Genomic DNA, 17,227 nt, shown 5'->3' with positions numbered 1-17,227 from the left:
CCACTAACAGCCCTTTAGCTATCCCAGGAGCCTTTTGTTATTTCTTCTCTGGCAAGGCAATATGAAGGATTTTTATATGTTTTTTCAAGTAGATATGGAGCTTTTTTAAAATTAAGATTTTTGTGTTCTGATAAGAGAAAGGAACCATGTTCATCATTTTAAGAACTGGAAAATAGAAAAGAACCAAACAAAATAAAAGTAAAACCCAGAATCTTTCTATCACTACTATTTTTTAAAAATATATAAAGTAAAACGTGAAAGCCCTATCACTCCCAAGAGGTAACCTCTGACAACAATTAGTATATATCTTTCCAGACTTACTTATACAAATAAATGTAAATCTTCAGAAATATTCAGTTTTTTTCATGAAAATGGGATTATGCTATATGCGTTGTTTAGCAACTGACTTTTAACAGATAGCTATCTACTGTATACATCTCTCTAGGACAGTGCATAGAGACCTACTGTTTTCTTTTTAGAGGCTACATGGTATGTGTTGTACCACATTTATGTACTATATTTCATTTCCTCCCTTGCAGGTGACCATGAAGTGTTCTGCTAGTATACCAGGGAACTCCAAAAAACCCAAAATTATCTTTCAGAGGGCAGACCCCTTTTAGTACAGGCTTCCCCTGCTAGGTAAGTGTTGTGAAAGGCTGCGTTTGGCTTCAGTGATTTTTTTTTTTTTTTTAGATTCTTTCAACGTGTTTGCCTATTTCATGACGGATGATTTATGAGCACACCTGCCCACACCACACTGAGTGTTCAGCAGTTTTTGACCATAAACAGCATGATCCCCATGCCCCATCCTCCCTATTCATCTGATTAAAAAAAAAAACCCAAGCAGCTTTTTTTTTTGTTTTTCCTGATGAAAAAATCCTCAAAGGGAAACATTTTCCCAATGTGGAAGAGGTGAAACAAAAAATGACAGAAGTGCTAAGGCATCAAATGGACAAGTTTAAAAACTGTTTTGAGCAGTGGAAAAAGCTTCTCGATAGGTATATTTCATCAAATGGAGAGTACTTTGAAGGTAACTGAAGTTAAAAATGTAAGAACAATTACACAATTTTTTATAAATAAATTCTATGTTTTTTAGGTCCCCCTTCTTATATAGGATACTGTAAACACCCTAATTCTTACACTTTTATCCATTTGTGCTAGTTTTTATAAGTGTCTAAAATTGGGATTATTGCGTTACGGAGTGCATACATAGTAAGTGGTACGTGCTTCCAGTTGCCCCTTTTCAAAACTTTGTATCAGTAAATGCAGTGTCCTTTTAAATGATCCTTTCACTGCCCACTCTCTCCCTCTGGTTCTTTACTCTGCTGCTGGAATGACTTTTATGAAACTCAGATCTGATCACGACTTCCCCTGTTTAAAATATCTCAGTGGCTCCTCCCGGCCAGCAAGACCTGAACATTCATCAGGCTCCTTCTCAGCCAGTTGGGATCCTCTGGGAAGCAGAAACCAAGACAGAATTAGAAGTGAAGAAGATTTATTGGGGAGGAGGGTTGGCCAGAGGTGCTGTCTATGAAAGATAAAGGAGAAAGAAGCAGAAGTAGGCAGAGAAAAGGCAGCCTTCAGATTGCAATCGAGGTCTAACTCCTGGGACACAAGAGGGAAGGAAGGAGGATTAGATGGAAAGATCACTTGAGAATGTCTCAACCAGCTCAGTGGACACCTCTAGCCAAAGATTGCGCAGTAGAGGAGTCCCACTTTGGACAGAAATGGACCAGCCTGAACACCCCTGTCATGTTCTGTCTTTGGCTGGGTGCTGCCCAGGAAGCAACCTGGCCTTGACTTGAATGGTAGGGTAGATGTTCACAGCCTGTCAACTGTCTGCAGTTTGTGCAGCAGGTCCCCTTGAAGGGCATGTGTCCTTGGCTACCATAAATCACAGCCTACCTTTTAGTCCCGTCTCCCCTTTCCCCACTCCCAGACCCCATGCTCTAGAGACATTGGCCTGACTACATGCCATCTCCCACATGACCAATGTCCATACCATCCCCAAGCCTGACCTTTACTCACTCAGTTCTTTCTGCCTGGAATGCCACTCCTTCCCAGCTATACCCAGCAAAATTCTAATGTGTTTTTAAGACCTGACTTAAAAGTCACATTCTCTGGGTCATCTTCCCTGATCCCACCATCCAGAATTAATTGTTCCTTGCTCCTGTGGTGCTGTTTGTAGATTAGTACTTCCCTATTTGGAGCATTCTTAGCTGCTTTTTTCTTAGACTCTTGTTCCCTCTAAACCTGACACAACTTAGGCACACAGTAAATGCAACTGAACTGTTTCCCTGCTCCTTTCAAAGCACCTTGACGTTGCAAAATTCCAACTCTTGGAATGTTTGGAAACACACAGTGAGTGGTCAATAAACATTTGTTGCATTGTCCAGGACCTCATATAGGTGGGGTGAAGTGAGCAGAAGGGTCCTAGAGGGAGGGAATTTGCTGTTGTTGGGGATTACCCAGGCTGGAACCAAGTCAGAGTTTTAAGACTAGAGCATATCTTCCTCTGTTTTTATTTTTCTCCATGATTTGGAAAGGCCCCAGGAGTAAGTTTTTTTTTTTTTTTTTTTTAAGTAATCATTTAATTATCTGTGGTCAACAGTTGGGAACTTTCAGGGTTCTTCCCTTTTTCAACCATGTTTTTATGAGTTGGAATTTTGCATTTCTTCATTACTCATTCTCCTTATGGGTGTAAGAAGAACCATTATGGTACCTAGGATGAGATCTTCAGGTCAGATGGGTAATCATTTTCTGACTAGAAGCTCACGGGGTGGAGGGATTTGGAAGGGTGGAAATGATATTTTTCCTCTTCCTCTTTCCCACATCCACCAGTTAAAGAACTTCCCTAGGAGGGGACCTGTGGGAATTGGCCAAGGGTTTCCAGGGTGGGCATAGCAGGGAGTGACATCAGGGCTTAGCAGGAGTGAGTAGAGAGGAGAGAACAGAGAGGAAGAGCTGCTCCACCCTCCTTTGGGTCTGCCAGGATGTCCTTTGGCCACTGTCCTTCAGTGGAAGGAGGCTAGGGCTAGAGTGACTATAACCTCGACTCCCTCCTCAGTCCCTCCAAGCTGTCACATCCTCAGAGGAAACCCTTGGGTTTCCCCCACAAAGTTGTGAGGGCCATGTGCCTCTGCCCTCTCTGTTAGGGTGTTTGGCACAAGTGGAATCAGGGAGATTCTGGGCTGAGGTCTTGGTTGTTATTGCTGGCTTGGCAGTGTAAGGAATGCTTTTAAAAATAACAATTTAAATAACTGACACATAATAATTGTACATATTTATAGAACACATATTTATAGGGTATATAATGATGTTGTTATACATAAGTATATAATGTATAGTGATCAGATCAAGGTAATTAGCGTATCTCTCATCTCAGACATTGCTAATTTCTTTGTGTTGGGAACATTCCTTATCCTCCTAGCTATTGGCAGTGGTGAGGAATTCTTGAAGGCTTTGCAGAATGAAGAAGCTTGTAGGCCAGAGGTTCTTATCTTTAGGTCCATAGACTCATCTTCAGAAGTTATGAACCACCAAAGTATTATCAGATTATGCATTTGGTGGAGGCATTCATCTCATCAGATTCTTCTTTACCAGAAAGGTCTGTGATCCAAGCCACTGTGTTAATCCAAAAAGCAGCCTTCCTAATAAAAACGAGAATATTTTCCTACAAGAACCAGGTTGTAGTTGAATTGCCAGCGCTAAGTAATGGAGTCCCCAGAATGACTACCGAGAAGCCCCAATCTCACCTTCACACTGCAATTGTCCCCCAAGAACTTTGCATTCCCCCTGTAATTGGAGTTTGTGCCAACAGAACCTTATGGATTCTATTGTCACAGATCCAGAGAGCGGACCCTTGAGAGCTAGACCAGGTAGTCTGGTACCCACCATCAGGGAAAATAATCCAAAGACAGACCAAGCCCTGCAGGCATAGGGATGTGGGGAGGAGAAGAGCTACATTTACCCTGGTGGACATGGAACATTAGTAAGATAGAGTATTCCTGGGCCTTAATTTAATTTGTTTATTTAGAAATAAGGTCTCACTCTGTAACCTGGGCTGGAGGGCTGGAGTGCAATGACAACTCACTGCAGCCTCAGAGTCCTGGCCTCAAGCAATCCTCCCACCTTGGCCCTTGGCTTCCCACAGTACCAAGATTACAGATGTGAGCCACAGTGCCTGGCCTCCTAGGCTTCCAAATGAATTCTGGCATTTATTATTATTTAGTCATTAAAAAAAAAACAACCCTATTTTGAACCTGAGTTCTAGGTAGATTCTGGTCTCCATTTTAGGAAGACAGCTCTGATGTTCCCAGAAACTCTCAGGAGTGCATGGTGCACAGCGGTAGACAACAACAACAACAACCAGAGAAAAGTGAATAAAAAGAAACTTCTCAAATTAGAGCAAAATACTGAACTCAATCGTGCAGGCATGAAGCTGTAACGTGACAACCTCTCCGATTTTGACAATCCCTCCACTTTTATTTTTTAAGTCCTGGCCACAATTATAAATAGGGAGCCCTATCTGTTGAGACTTCCCAAGGGTTTCATAAACAGTTTGGATGGTCATATCTTTTTAAAAAACAGTTTCTGAAAACATTTTTTAAAAATCTCACTTATTTAAGTCTGGTGCCTTGAGCCAGCCCTGGGAGTCTCTGGGAGCCTTGCAGAATCACTTCCTCCTGACTCTGAGTTTGAGCAGGACCCTGGCTTCCTGAGAGAGAGAGAGAAGGGGCGGAAGAGCCCCGCTGTGTGGAGGGTGGGGGAGGGTGCAGTGGGAGGGAGGATGAGACCTCAGATTGCTCCTTGTACAGGCAGCTGTGTCTTGTCACCAGAAGAGAGCAGGGAGGGACCTAGGATTGAGCAGGCACAGGTCTTCTGGGGACTTGGCTCTTTCGGGAGGGAGTATATGTTCCAGGAAGTCTCTTCCCATTTGATGATTTGATATGATGATGGTGGAAACGGATCCCATGCCCTTAAGTAATGTTGGGATTGTTCCCTTCTTTCTCATGGTCTTAGCAGCCTCCATATCCTTGAAAGTTTCTCAAATCAGAGGAGCTAAGGTTTATCTGAGAAATGCCTTTGTCCCTTTTGACACATTCGAGTTACCAACTCCTGTTCTCACTCCAAGAGCCTTCAAAAAGCCATCTAGACCAGAAAATGCCGTTTTATACATCAGTGTGAGTGGCTTAATGTCATCCTCCCCTACTCAGGTTTCAGCTGTTCCCCAATGTTGTCATTAGAAATATAATTTTAGTTAAGCACTCTCCCTTTCCAGATGTCTTTTTGGAAATGCAGTTAGCTAAAGATGCATAACTCATTAGTGTAAATTAACTGTATCAAACTGTTGTGTGCATGTCTATTTAAAGAGGGTTCAGTCAGTGGTTCTTAGCCTTTTTGAGGTCACATACCCCACTCAGAATCTCATGGCATAGGTGGACCTTTTCCCTAGAAAAATTCACACACACCCAGAGTTTTGCATGCTATGTGGGGTATCACGGGCCCCTTTGGCCCTACCCTGGGGTTCTGAGTTCTTATGAGAAGATGGCAATGGGAAGAAGAGGTGGTGGTGAAGGGCGAGGAACAGGGACAGACAAGGAACCTAGGTGCGGCTAGAGATTCCATGGTCGTTTTACTTAAGACCAGGTATGAAAAAATATCAGAAATGAGTGTATGCTGCCCAGCTGTGTGGCCACTGTGTGTCCTAGAAAAAAGCTATGGCTCCCTCTGCAGTGACATACAACCATGTTGTTGGGACTTGTATGCTGTAGCTCTAAACTCCCAAGAGCTTGAAAACTACCCTAGGGACACTGGAGTTGGGTTTCTGCTGGGAGAGGCGGACATCAGCTTGTGTCCCTCTGGTAGTATAGGGTCCTTTTGGCAAGGTGACAGCAACCACTGGCCCACTACCACCACCTCCCAGCAGAAGAGGTCAGGGCTTAGACACCCGAGACTGTAAATTCATAACCTTGGGTCCAAGATGTTTTATTTTCATTGAGGAAGTCAGTTTTATGATGTAGCTTGTGATTCCCAGGGTATTGTTCTGTTCAAACTGGGGGAAACATGGGGAAAGTTTTTGGATTTAGACTTCATCCAGAAGCATCACGGGGGATTTTTGGAAGTGATACAGCATAGTGAAACGAGCACAGCGATCTGTGGATTCCAGCGCTTGGTATGTGAAGCTCCTTCTGTCTGTGTGGTGACTCAGGGAGGGGAGAATTTCCCCTTTGTGAGCCAGCTGGACAAATGTCAACATTGCTGTCTTTGCAGACTCTGGCACGAGGAACAGGGCCTGGACTAAGGGGAGTCTGCAGGGTTTGGAGAGCTGAAGCCAGCTTGACACACATGAAAATGAGTGGTCCTTCTCTTAAGCCAGTCAGCCAGGGTCTCCCTGCCCCCAAAGAGCCATTCCCAATATCTGGCACAGCACTCAATCCATACTGGGCATCAGCACAGGCTTGTAGCACTGCCTGGAGGCTCAGCGCCCATCTCCATCATGTCACAGAACAAGGCCCAACCTTCACGTGACTCACTCAAACAGACGCACTCTCAAGATCAGACATCCTTCTCTCACACCCACCATCAACTTTCTCCTTCACATCTTTGTGTTTTTAATACTCGTCATTTTTGTTGTTATTATTTCTATGTGTACTGGATTTCTTGATATTAAGATTGAAATTACTTAAACAGGGCACAAAAAACACCAGCCAGAAGTTAAAAAGATAAACAAATTGAACGCTCATGAACTTCTGTTCATCAAAGATACCACTGAAAGAGTGAAAGGGTCCAGTCACGACGGCTCATGCCTGTAAACCCAGCACTTTGGGAGGCTAAAGCGGGAGAGTTGCCTGAGCCCAGAGGTCGAGACCAGCCTGGGCAACATAGCAAGATCTGTCTCTACAAAAAATAAAATAAATATCCAGGTGTGGTGCCAGGCGGCTGTAGTCCCAGCTACTCAGGAGGCTGAGGCAAAAGGATTGCCTGAACTCGGGAGGTCAAGGCTGTGGTAAGCTGTGATCGTGCCACTGCACTCCAGCCTGGGTGACAGAGTGAGACTCCAACTGAAAAAATAAAAATAAAAGAGTGAAAGAACAAGCCAGAGACTGGGAGAAGATATTCTCAGTGACATACCTGACAGAGGACTAGGATTTGTATCCAGAATGTACAAAGAACTCCTGCAAGTCAATAAGAAAAGACAAATGAGGCACAAATCTTGAACAGTAATATCTTAAAAGTGGACACATAAATAGCCAATAAACAAATTAAAATGATAGGATACCACTATACATCCACAAAAAGTACTAAAATGTAAAAGATTGATAATACCAAATGTTGGCAAACTCTTGTACATTGCTGGTAGGAGTGTACATTGGTAAAATCACTTTGGAAAACCCTGTGGTAGTATCTACTAAAGCTAAAATTATACTCATTTCATAAACCATCAGCTCTTTTTTATATTTTTTAAATATATATTTTATTTTAAAGATGGGGGTACAATTCAGGATTACATATACAAGTGGACATCATACAGGTAAAGTTTGGGCCTTCCTTTGTTCTCTACTTTGCCTGGTTTGAGATCAGGTACCTTATTGATGTTGTGTCCCCCAACCCCTCCTCCCCCCGCAGTATCCTGCTACTGCCAATCCCTTTCTTAGAGTATTATGGAAAATGTTCAGGGTCCACTTATAAGTGAGAACATGTGGTACTCTGCTCTTTATTTCTGTGATAGATCACTGAGTATTATTGACTCTAAATCCATCCAAGTTGCTGTGAAGTTCATATGTTTGTCCTTTTTTTTTTTTTTTTTTTGAGTTGGAATCTCACTCTGTCGCCCAGATTGGAGTGCAGTGGCCGCTCCCGGCCACCGCAGCCTTGACCTGCTGAGCTCCGGCAATCCTTCCACCTCAGCCTTCTAAGTAAATGGAACTACAGGCGCGCACTACCACACCCGGCTAATTTTTTGATTTATTGTAGAGATGAGATCTCACCAAGTTGCCCGGGCAGGTCTCAAACCCACAGGCTCAGGCAATTCACTCACCTCAGCCTCCCAAGGCGCATGATTACAGGCTGAGCCACCGAGCCCGGCTTGTCCTTCTTTATGGCTATGTAATATTCCATTGTGTATATGTACCACATTTTTTTATCCAGTCTAGTTTCGGTGGGCAGCATGGTTGGTTCCATGTGTTTGCTATTGTGAGTAGTGCTGCAATAGACATGCTTGTGCAGGTAACTTTTTTGTAGAATGCTTTGAGTTCCTCCAGGTATATTCCCAGTAGGGGAATTGCTGGGTCATATGGAAGGTCAATTAGAAATCGCCACACTGTTTTTCACAAAGGTTGAACTAGTTTGCATTCCCACCAGCAGTGTAGAAGTGTTCCCTTTTTTCCACATCCTTGACAGCATTTGTTGTTGTTTGTTTTATTAATGATGGCCATTCTTACTGGAGTTAGGTGGTATCTCAATGTGGTTTTGATTTGCATTTCTCTGATGGTTAGTGAGTTGAGCACTTTTTCATGTGTCTATTGGCTGCCCATATATCTTCATTTGAGAAGTGTCTATTCATGTCTTTTGTCCATTTTTTAATAGGGCTGCTTGTTTTTTTCCTTTCGGCATGTTTGAGTTTCTTGTAGATCCTGGATGTGAGGCCTTTGTCAGATATATAGTTGGCAAATATTTTTTCCCATTCTGTGGGCTGTCTCCCCGCCTTTTTGATGGTTTTTGTTTGTTTGCTTGCTTGCTTTGCAGATACTTTTCAGTTTAATTAGGCCCCACTTCTGTATCTTATCTCTTATGGCATGGACTCCTGAGGTTTTGATCAGAAATTGGCTGCCTACTCCAACTTCCATCAGCTCTACTTCTACATATATACTCAAGAAGAATGAGTGCAAATGTCAACAAAAGACAGAAACAAGAATATTCACAGTATCTTCCATTCATAGGAGCCCCAAACTGGAAACCACGCAACAGTAGAATAGTTCAGTTATTTGTGTCATAGTCATACAATGAAATACAACATAGCAATTTCTTTAAAAAAAAAAAAAAAGGCTACATGAAACGACATTGATGGATTGCACTGACACTGTTGAGTGAAAGAAGCCAGGCATCCAAAAGGCACATTATGATTCTATTTATATGAAGTTTAACAAGAGACGAAATTAGTCTGTGGTGATGGAAGTCAGAACAGAGGTTGCCTTTTGGGTAGGTACTAACAAGGAGGGGCATGAGGGGGCCTCTGGTCGTTCCAGAAGTTTTCTGTATTACTGTTATTCAAAGTATTGCATTCCTAACCACCTTGCCACTCTCCCCCACCCCCTACTTGCTCCTGGATGTTAAGAACACATCTTTGTCTGAAACCCCAGTGCCTAGCATAGCCCCTGCCATGCAGAGCAGATCTTCTCACACGTTTGTTGAAAAAAATGAGCGAAGGCTGGGCTCAGTGGCTCAGCCTGTAATCCCAGCACTTTGGGAGGCTGAGGTGAGTGGATTGCCTGAGCCCACAGGTTCGAGACCCGCCTGGGCAACTTGGCGAGACCTCATCTCCACTATAAATCAAAAACTAGCCGAGTGTGGTGGTCTGTGCCTGTAGTTCCAGCTACTTGGAAGACTGAGGCGGAAGGATCGCCAGAGCCCAGCAGGTCGAGGCTGCGGTGGCCGGGAATGGCCATTGCACTCCAGTCTGGGTGACAGAGTGAGACTCCAACTCAAAAAAAAAAAAAAAAAAGAAAAAGAAAAAAGAAAAAAATGAGTGAAGTAGGACACAGCCTTTACTCCTGAAGGCATCATCAGAGTAACATTTGTGTGTGTTAGAGGAGAACCAGTCTCAGGAGGCAGTTAACAAATGCTCAAACTTTGCAGTTAAACAAAGCAGAAAATACATGCTGCAAAGAGAAGCAGAAAGGAAGCTCTTTCACCAGAATGAGGAGGGTGTTAGCAGAGGTGTTGTGGGTTCAAAGAAGAGGCATTAATAGGTGCGCAGGGAACTAGGAGGGCTTCCTGAAAGAGATGGTATTGTGCTGAACTTTGAAAGGTGGTTGAGATTACAACAGGCAGCAAAGAGCTGAAAAGGGCAACTCAGCTCAGGGAATGGCATAACCCATGATGTTCTCTTGGTAAACATCAGAATCACCTGGAGGACCTGTTAAACAGTTTTCTGGGCCCCACCCCAAGAGGATTCATTCAGTAGGCCTGGGGTGGGGCCTAAGAATTTGTATGTCTTACAAGTCCCCTGTGATGCCAATGCTGCTGGTGTGGGGACCACGCTTTGAGAACTATTAGCTTAAGCCAAAGCCAGCTAGTTTAGGCAATGGCATCTCACTCAGGCTCCATGCAAGGTGAGTGAAGCACATAGTGGGAAGGGGTATGGCAGGTGGAGTGAGCCAGAGCCTGTAGGTCTTCCGCTCCTGTCTGAGGAGTTTTGACCTAATTCTATATACTTAATTTAGAGTCACAGTGAATGGACATGGTGTAATGACCTGGTGTCCAGAAATGTCCTACCCCAGGGTTTAGGACACCCTTAGCTTAAAGCTATACAGACAGGCAGGTGATCAATTCACACTGAGTTGGCCTTCACACTGAGACAAGCCCTGCATTGCCCCACCCAGTACACCTAATGAGGGAGACACTTTACACTGATGGACAAACAAGGATGAACGCAGGTACTATTTTAAATATGCAACATCAGGGTTATTTGTAGCCACGAGATCCATGCTTGCAATGGGATAGCAGGTGGAAAAGGAATCAGCTAATCTGACCATTCAGGCAAAAGCAGCAGTTATGGTTTCAATAAAGAGATAATTGGTCTGTTTTTCTATCTTGTGGCCTAGGGCCCTCTCAGCTTCCCAGGTGAAAGGTTGTTACACCACAAACCCAGACTACTTCTGTCACTAGGGAAGCAGCTAGATCCGGGTAGTTCCTCCCAATGGTTTCTCTTTGGCTAAGAAAGGGAGGGTAGTCCCTGGGCAGGGCTTGGAGAGGGAGGTACTCTATGAATGCCCAAGGGGAAGGATCACTGCCCCTCGCCAGGGCCATCCTGGGGACACACGGGACCAGCAGGACTTATCCCTTCATTGATGACCCAGGCACACCAAGCAGATGCCATCTGTCATCCTGAACCTTCCAGTTACACCTCCAACAAGCTTCACTCACTGAGTACTGACTGTCTTCAAGATGATCTACTGATTGTGGTAGAGACACAAAGATGAATCAATCATGAACCTGCCCTCTGGAAACATACAATTTAATAGTGAGATGGGAGACAGAAGCCATTCTTGGTCATTAAAACCCTCCTACCTGGGCCCTGGTTCATTCGCTCTGCATCCCTATCTTAGGTCTGGCTCCCTCTCTCCCTCAACCCCTGATGCTAGAGGCTCTCATTCATTCAGCCTTCACCACTGCAGGTATCACAAGGGTCCTGGACTCACAGAGATGAGTATAAATTGGGATGCTTGTGATCTGGAGGAATCCTTCCTTCCCCAGAGTTGAGGATAGGCCAGCTCCTGGGTAGGCACTCTGCAGCCACCATCCCTGCTGCTGGATCATGACAGTCAGTTCTGGGCCAAGGATCTTCAAGTCCCCTTGCTGGCTGGCCTTTACACTGGTAGAGGGAATCTGGGGACTCCCTTTGCTTCAGCCTATCCCAGAACAGGCAAACCAGAGGCCTCTGGGGGTCACAGCAGCTGAATGCATGACAGGAAGATGGATTGGGGCTTAGGTGAGTGCTGTGTCCTGCTGACTCCCCGGGGACCCCCTTCCTCTTAGAGTCTGGCCTGCCTTTTTCTCAGGGACTTGGGAATTGGCTCACTTCTTCCTCAGCCCTTACTCCCCTTTACAAGAGCACAGGCCCAGGAATCAGAACCAGGTTCAAATCTTGCTCTGCCACTCCTGCCATGTGACTTGGGTCAGGCACCTAACCATTCTAAGCCTCAGTTTTTTCATTTGTAGAATGGAAATAACGACCTTGCTTACTTTGTAGTGTTGTCCAGAGGTCAAATTCTTGCCTTTAACTGCCCTGAAGCCTCAAGGGGAGTAGGATAAGTACATACACAGTGTGTTGTATGCTCTCTACCAAAGGCACTTTTAGGGTGTGCTCATGAGCAGAGTGGAGGCAAAGAGTTCTGTCCAACAAAGGAAAACGGCAAAACTTCTGTCCATGCCATAGAGGATGGGGCCTTAGTGGAAGCAACCCTCCAGGGCTTTGGACTCTGTGTTTGTTGAACACCATACACTGTGTTCAATCCTTTACCAATGTTTTATTTCATGACAAGCCGGTGAGAGAGGTGTTGTCATCCGCATTTTACAGATGAGCAGACTGAGGCTCAGAAAAGGTTATGCATTGGCCAGCATAGTACTTATCGAACCCCTACTACATGTGAAGTGGTGCATACACAAGCTCCTTCCTCACAGAGCTTGAATCCCACAGGCGAAGTCGCTTGTCCAAGATGAGGCTAGAATGTGTCAGGGCCAGGATTCTAACCCATTTTGGTGGCCTCTAGGGCTTGTGCTTTTTCCCACCTCACCCCAGAAGTCACTAGCCGTCACTACACCCCTCTTGTGGGGAACATAGATGGTCCTTGCCAGCCTCTGTAGGGAATTTGAGGATTCAGGAGCAAAGTTTGGTCAGGGATACGCAAGGAGCTGCTATTCCTGTAGAATCTGCTGCTTCCAGGAGCAATTCCCAGGCAGCCCTGCCCCTAAGAGAGGCTTAATGCCTGACCATGGCAATGTTTTCCCCAGAGAGGGAGGGAGGAAGGGAGGGATGAGCTTCCTCAAGGGGATTTCAAGGGAGGATGGGGGATGGTCTCTTTTGGACTCAGAGAGTGACACCCTCTTCCTGTTGTGGTGGGGAATCCCCTTGGATTTCACTGAGTTTATGGAAGGGCCTATTGTTTTCCTCCTTCTTAGGTCCTAAAGGGAGGAAAACTCAAGACCTGGGTACATCAGAAGATGAAATCAGCCTCTGGCATCTGAGTGGCTCCTTGACTTTGGGGCTTGCCCCTGCCCTACCGTGCCCTCAATTTCAGGCTGCCTCTTACTGCCATGAGACTTGTGACACTGCCACTGGGCAGTGATATTTTCTTTTAACCCAAGGAAACAGAAACCCCTCCGCATCCAAGAAAAAAATACAGGATTATCCATTAGAGCAAGGGTCCCCAATCTCCAGGCCAGACTAGTACAAGTCCGTGGCCTGTTAGGAACCAGGCTGCACAGCAGGAGGTAAGTGGCAAGCTAGGAAAACTTCATCTGTATTTACAGCCACTCCCTATCACTCACATTACCACTGATCTGAAGTAGAGTTGAGGAGGTGATGCTTGCGCTGAGGAGCGGCTGCAAATACAGATTAACATTAACAGCGTACCCCCGAATCAAAAATTTAAAAATTAAAATAATTTTTAAAACAAGCAAATAAACATTAGCAGTGAGGTTTGACTGCACACACACCTCCCCCGCCATGGAAAAAATGTCTTTCACTAAACCGGTCCCTGATGCCGAAAAGGTAGGAGACCAGTGCATTAGAGCATTTACTCATAGTAGCTATCACTGGAACAACATATATGGCCAACGTTTGAGGAATAAATAAAATATGATGAAAATCTACATCTAATTAAATACTAGGCAGTCATTAAAAATCATGATGTAGAAGAAAATGACATGAGAACAGTGCTTTATAACAGATTTAATCAAAATTCAGGTAATAAAACATAACATACATTGTCTCATTTTTAAAAAATTACATTAATATATGCATAGAAAAATGTCTGGAATGATGTAACCAGATGTAAATTGTAGCTATCCTTGAATAGTAGAGTTGTAAGTTTTCTTCTGTTTTCAGCATTTCCAAATTTCCTTCAGTGAAATGCATGTCTTTCGTAATCATGGAGAAAACGTTCCCACAGTATATGTTGGCGAGAGAAGAGAGAGCGAATGTTTCCTTTTGGCCCTGTACTTAGATGGCCCCAGGCCCCAGTCTTGTTCCAGGAATGCAGACACTGCAGAAGCCACAGGGGAAGCTTGAGCGCCGCAGGGCAGAGGCCAGCTTTAGAGAGCAAGTTGGGCATCACTGCCCAGGTTGCATCTTAAATGTCATCCCGCAGAGAGCCGCCTGACCATACTTCCTCTCTACCTTGAACCCTGTTTCATTGTCTTCATGGCATGTGTTCACATCTGACTTTACCTGCCTGCTCATCTGTTTACTTGGAGGTTGTCCCTTGCACTGGATGGCACGCTCCCTGAGAAAAGGGGCCCTCTTGCCTTGCTCACTCTGACTTCCCACCAGGAGAAATGGCCCAAGTCAGATCTCGGTTGGCAAGCAACTGAGGACCTGCAGCAGCCCTGAGTTATGGCCATTTATGCTAAAGCTACATGAAAATGGAAACAACTTTGTAGGATTCTAGAAACAGAAGAGAGCTGGGTTCTAGGGCCAGAAGTGAGAGAAACTCAGCAACCTGGAAGACCCAGCATTAGCAACAACAGTTGCCACTTCAGGAAGAGCCAGCACTGCGCTTTACATTTTATCAGTGAGGAAAGTGAAGGTAGAACCACTTATCCTAGGATCCCTTGCCCCTTTTCTTCCACTCCTCCTGCTGCTGCCAGCCCACTCTGTCCAGCGCATGGCTTCAGCTCTTCTCTTTTGAACCTGCTCCACTTGGGTTCTCATCCCAGCCATTCCACTGAACCTGCCCTGACCATGATCACCTATAACTCCAAGACATTAAATCCAATTGCTTATCTCTCATGGTGGACTACTCCAGCCTCCTTGAAACTCTTTCTCCAGGTTTCCCTCCTATTGTGCTTGTTAGTCCTACTCAGACTCTTTTGCTGAGCTGCTGAGTGGGGTGATCTCATCCTGTGTCATGGCCTTTGAGAGCCACATGCTGAGCACTAGCAAGTCTTCATCTCCAGCCCAGACCTCTCCCCAGGCTCACATATCCACCTGCCTGCAGGCGTCTGCACTTGAGTGTCTAAAAGGCATTTCACACTTAGCATGTTCAGAACTGAATCCCCTACGTTCCCCTAAAACATGCTCCATCTCCAGGCTTCTACAGTTCAGAAAATGGCAATTCCATCCTCCCAGTTGCTTAGGCTGAAAATCTGGGAGTCCTCCTGTTGCTGCCAGCCATCTCTGTCCTCCAGCTCACAATGTCAGCTCCTCTCTTTTCAACATGCTCCAGTCAGGTTCTCATTCCATTCTTTTTCATCTCTCTCTTCCACTTCATTAGCAAATCCAATTGGCTCTACCTTCTAGAATCTGACAACATCTCAACACCTCTGGTCCAAACCATCATTGTCTCTTGCCAAGATTTTGGCAATAGCCTCCTAACTGCTTCTACTTTCCTCCTCAGCTTATTCTCAACACAGATCCAGAGTGAGCCTGTTAAAATGTGAATCACATCGTGTCACTTCTAGTGGCTTCCATCTTGGAGTCAAGGCCTCCCTTGAGTGTCCTGCATACTCAGGAGCCTCTCACACCTCTCTGATCCCCTCTCTTACATCCCCCCATTCACTCTGCTTTGGCCACACCACCTTCCTTCCTCAACATGCCAGGTAGGCTTAGGGTCTTAACCCTTGTTTTGCCCTCCATCTGGAAAGCTTCTTTCCCATGAATTTGCAGGGCTCATGTTCTCACTTCTTTCAGGTCTTTGTTCATATTATCTTCTCAAATGTCTAGTGTTCACTGGATACACTTTTCAGAATTTCAACACTCCTTCCCACTTCCTGCCTCAACACTCCCTAGTCCTCTTGCTTTATTTTTTCTCCATGGTGCTTACCACTCCTGACTACTATATTTTTTATTTGTCTCATAATTGTTGGTCTCCCCCAGTAGACTGTAAGCTCTGTGAGGGCAGAGATTTTTGTCTGTTTTGTCCACTGCTGTATCCCCAGAGCCCTAGGACAGTGGCTGGCATATAGTAGGTGCTTAGTAAATGTCTGATGATTGGCTCTATCAGTGGAAATGAATGAAGGGACCACTTACTGTTTATACAAAGCCTTGAGAAAATGTGAAACGAGCATAGGGGTTTTCTGGCAGCATAGAAACATTAACAGGCTGAGCGAGAAAGACTCCTGTGAGTGGAGAATGCCCCTGTGTGGAAGCCATGTTGCCTGTGTCTGCCCTGGTCCAGCACATAGCCTCCTCACACCCTGGCAGCTTTTGAAGAACTCGCCACAGGTGGACTCTCATCCCTCAACTTCCATCCAGGCTTGCTTTGCTCAAAAACCCACTCTTAGTGCTCTCTGACTTAACCATTCACTTTCCTTTTTCTCTGCTGGTGCCAGAGTTTGCAGTTTATTGGAGGAAAACAACATCAAGGTAGGAGAACAATAAGATCATGTCTATTTGGAACTTCCCAACTTAAAAGGCCTTAGAAAGTGTTCAAGGAAGACCAGCATGCTAAAAGAGTTGGCAGCTAAATAAAGGGAAAGCCCAAGGAACTTGTGTTGACATCCTGGATAGAGTGAGAGCCCTGGGGACAGCGGGGACAGCTCAGTGTGGTCAGAGATGGCTGTGAGGTCTTCAGACCCAGGAAGACAGTGCTCCTCTTGGGAAAACATGGCAGCCTCCCTCAAGCCAGTCGGTTGTGGGCCCAGAGCATGGCCTTCCTTGCCTGTCATCCTTCCTCAGGCTTCTCCTTCACTTTTCCCAAGGTTCTGCCTGGCCTGCTGAAATCATAGCAAGCTGCAGCAGAGTGTCTAGGCTTTGTTTTGTTTTTTTGTTTGTTTTTGTTTTTAAGCAAAGTTGGGGTTTTTTCTACATTAAGAGGAATGTACCAGGATCCTTTCAGCATAGAGTTTCTCTGATTCTGTGTTAAATCTTAGACCAAATTTTAAAACGCGAAAACACTCAGCAAATAGCAGATATGGGGAAATGTGCACTGACATGTACTGCTGATGTGACTGGGAAAGGGGCCACTTTTAAAAATGCATCTAGCATTTGACCAAGCAATTCCACTTTACAGAATTTATTCTAGGCAAGTAATCTAATTTGTGCAAAGGTGTATGTACAAAAGATACCTATAACTGCATTGCTTATAATAGAAAAAAGGAAACATCTGAAAGGCCAACAAAGAGAAATTGGTTATTCACAACTGGCACATCCATTCATACAAGGGGTATCAATGGGAAGAATGACGTAGGTGTATATTTATTATAAGAAAGGTATATAGCCGGGCTGGGTGGCTCAGCCTGTAATCCCACACCTTTGGGAGGCTGAGGTGAGTGGATTGCCTGA

This window comes from Carlito syrichta, unplaced genomic scaffold (assembly GCF_000164805.1).
Source record: "Carlito syrichta isolate Samal-C Ts95f unplaced genomic scaffold, Tarsius_syrichta-2.0.1 Scaffold297468, whole genome shotgun sequence".
Lineage (NCBI taxonomy): Eukaryota > Metazoa > Chordata > Mammalia > Primates > Tarsiidae > Carlito > Carlito syrichta.
This window is presented reverse-complemented; position numbering follows the sequence as displayed.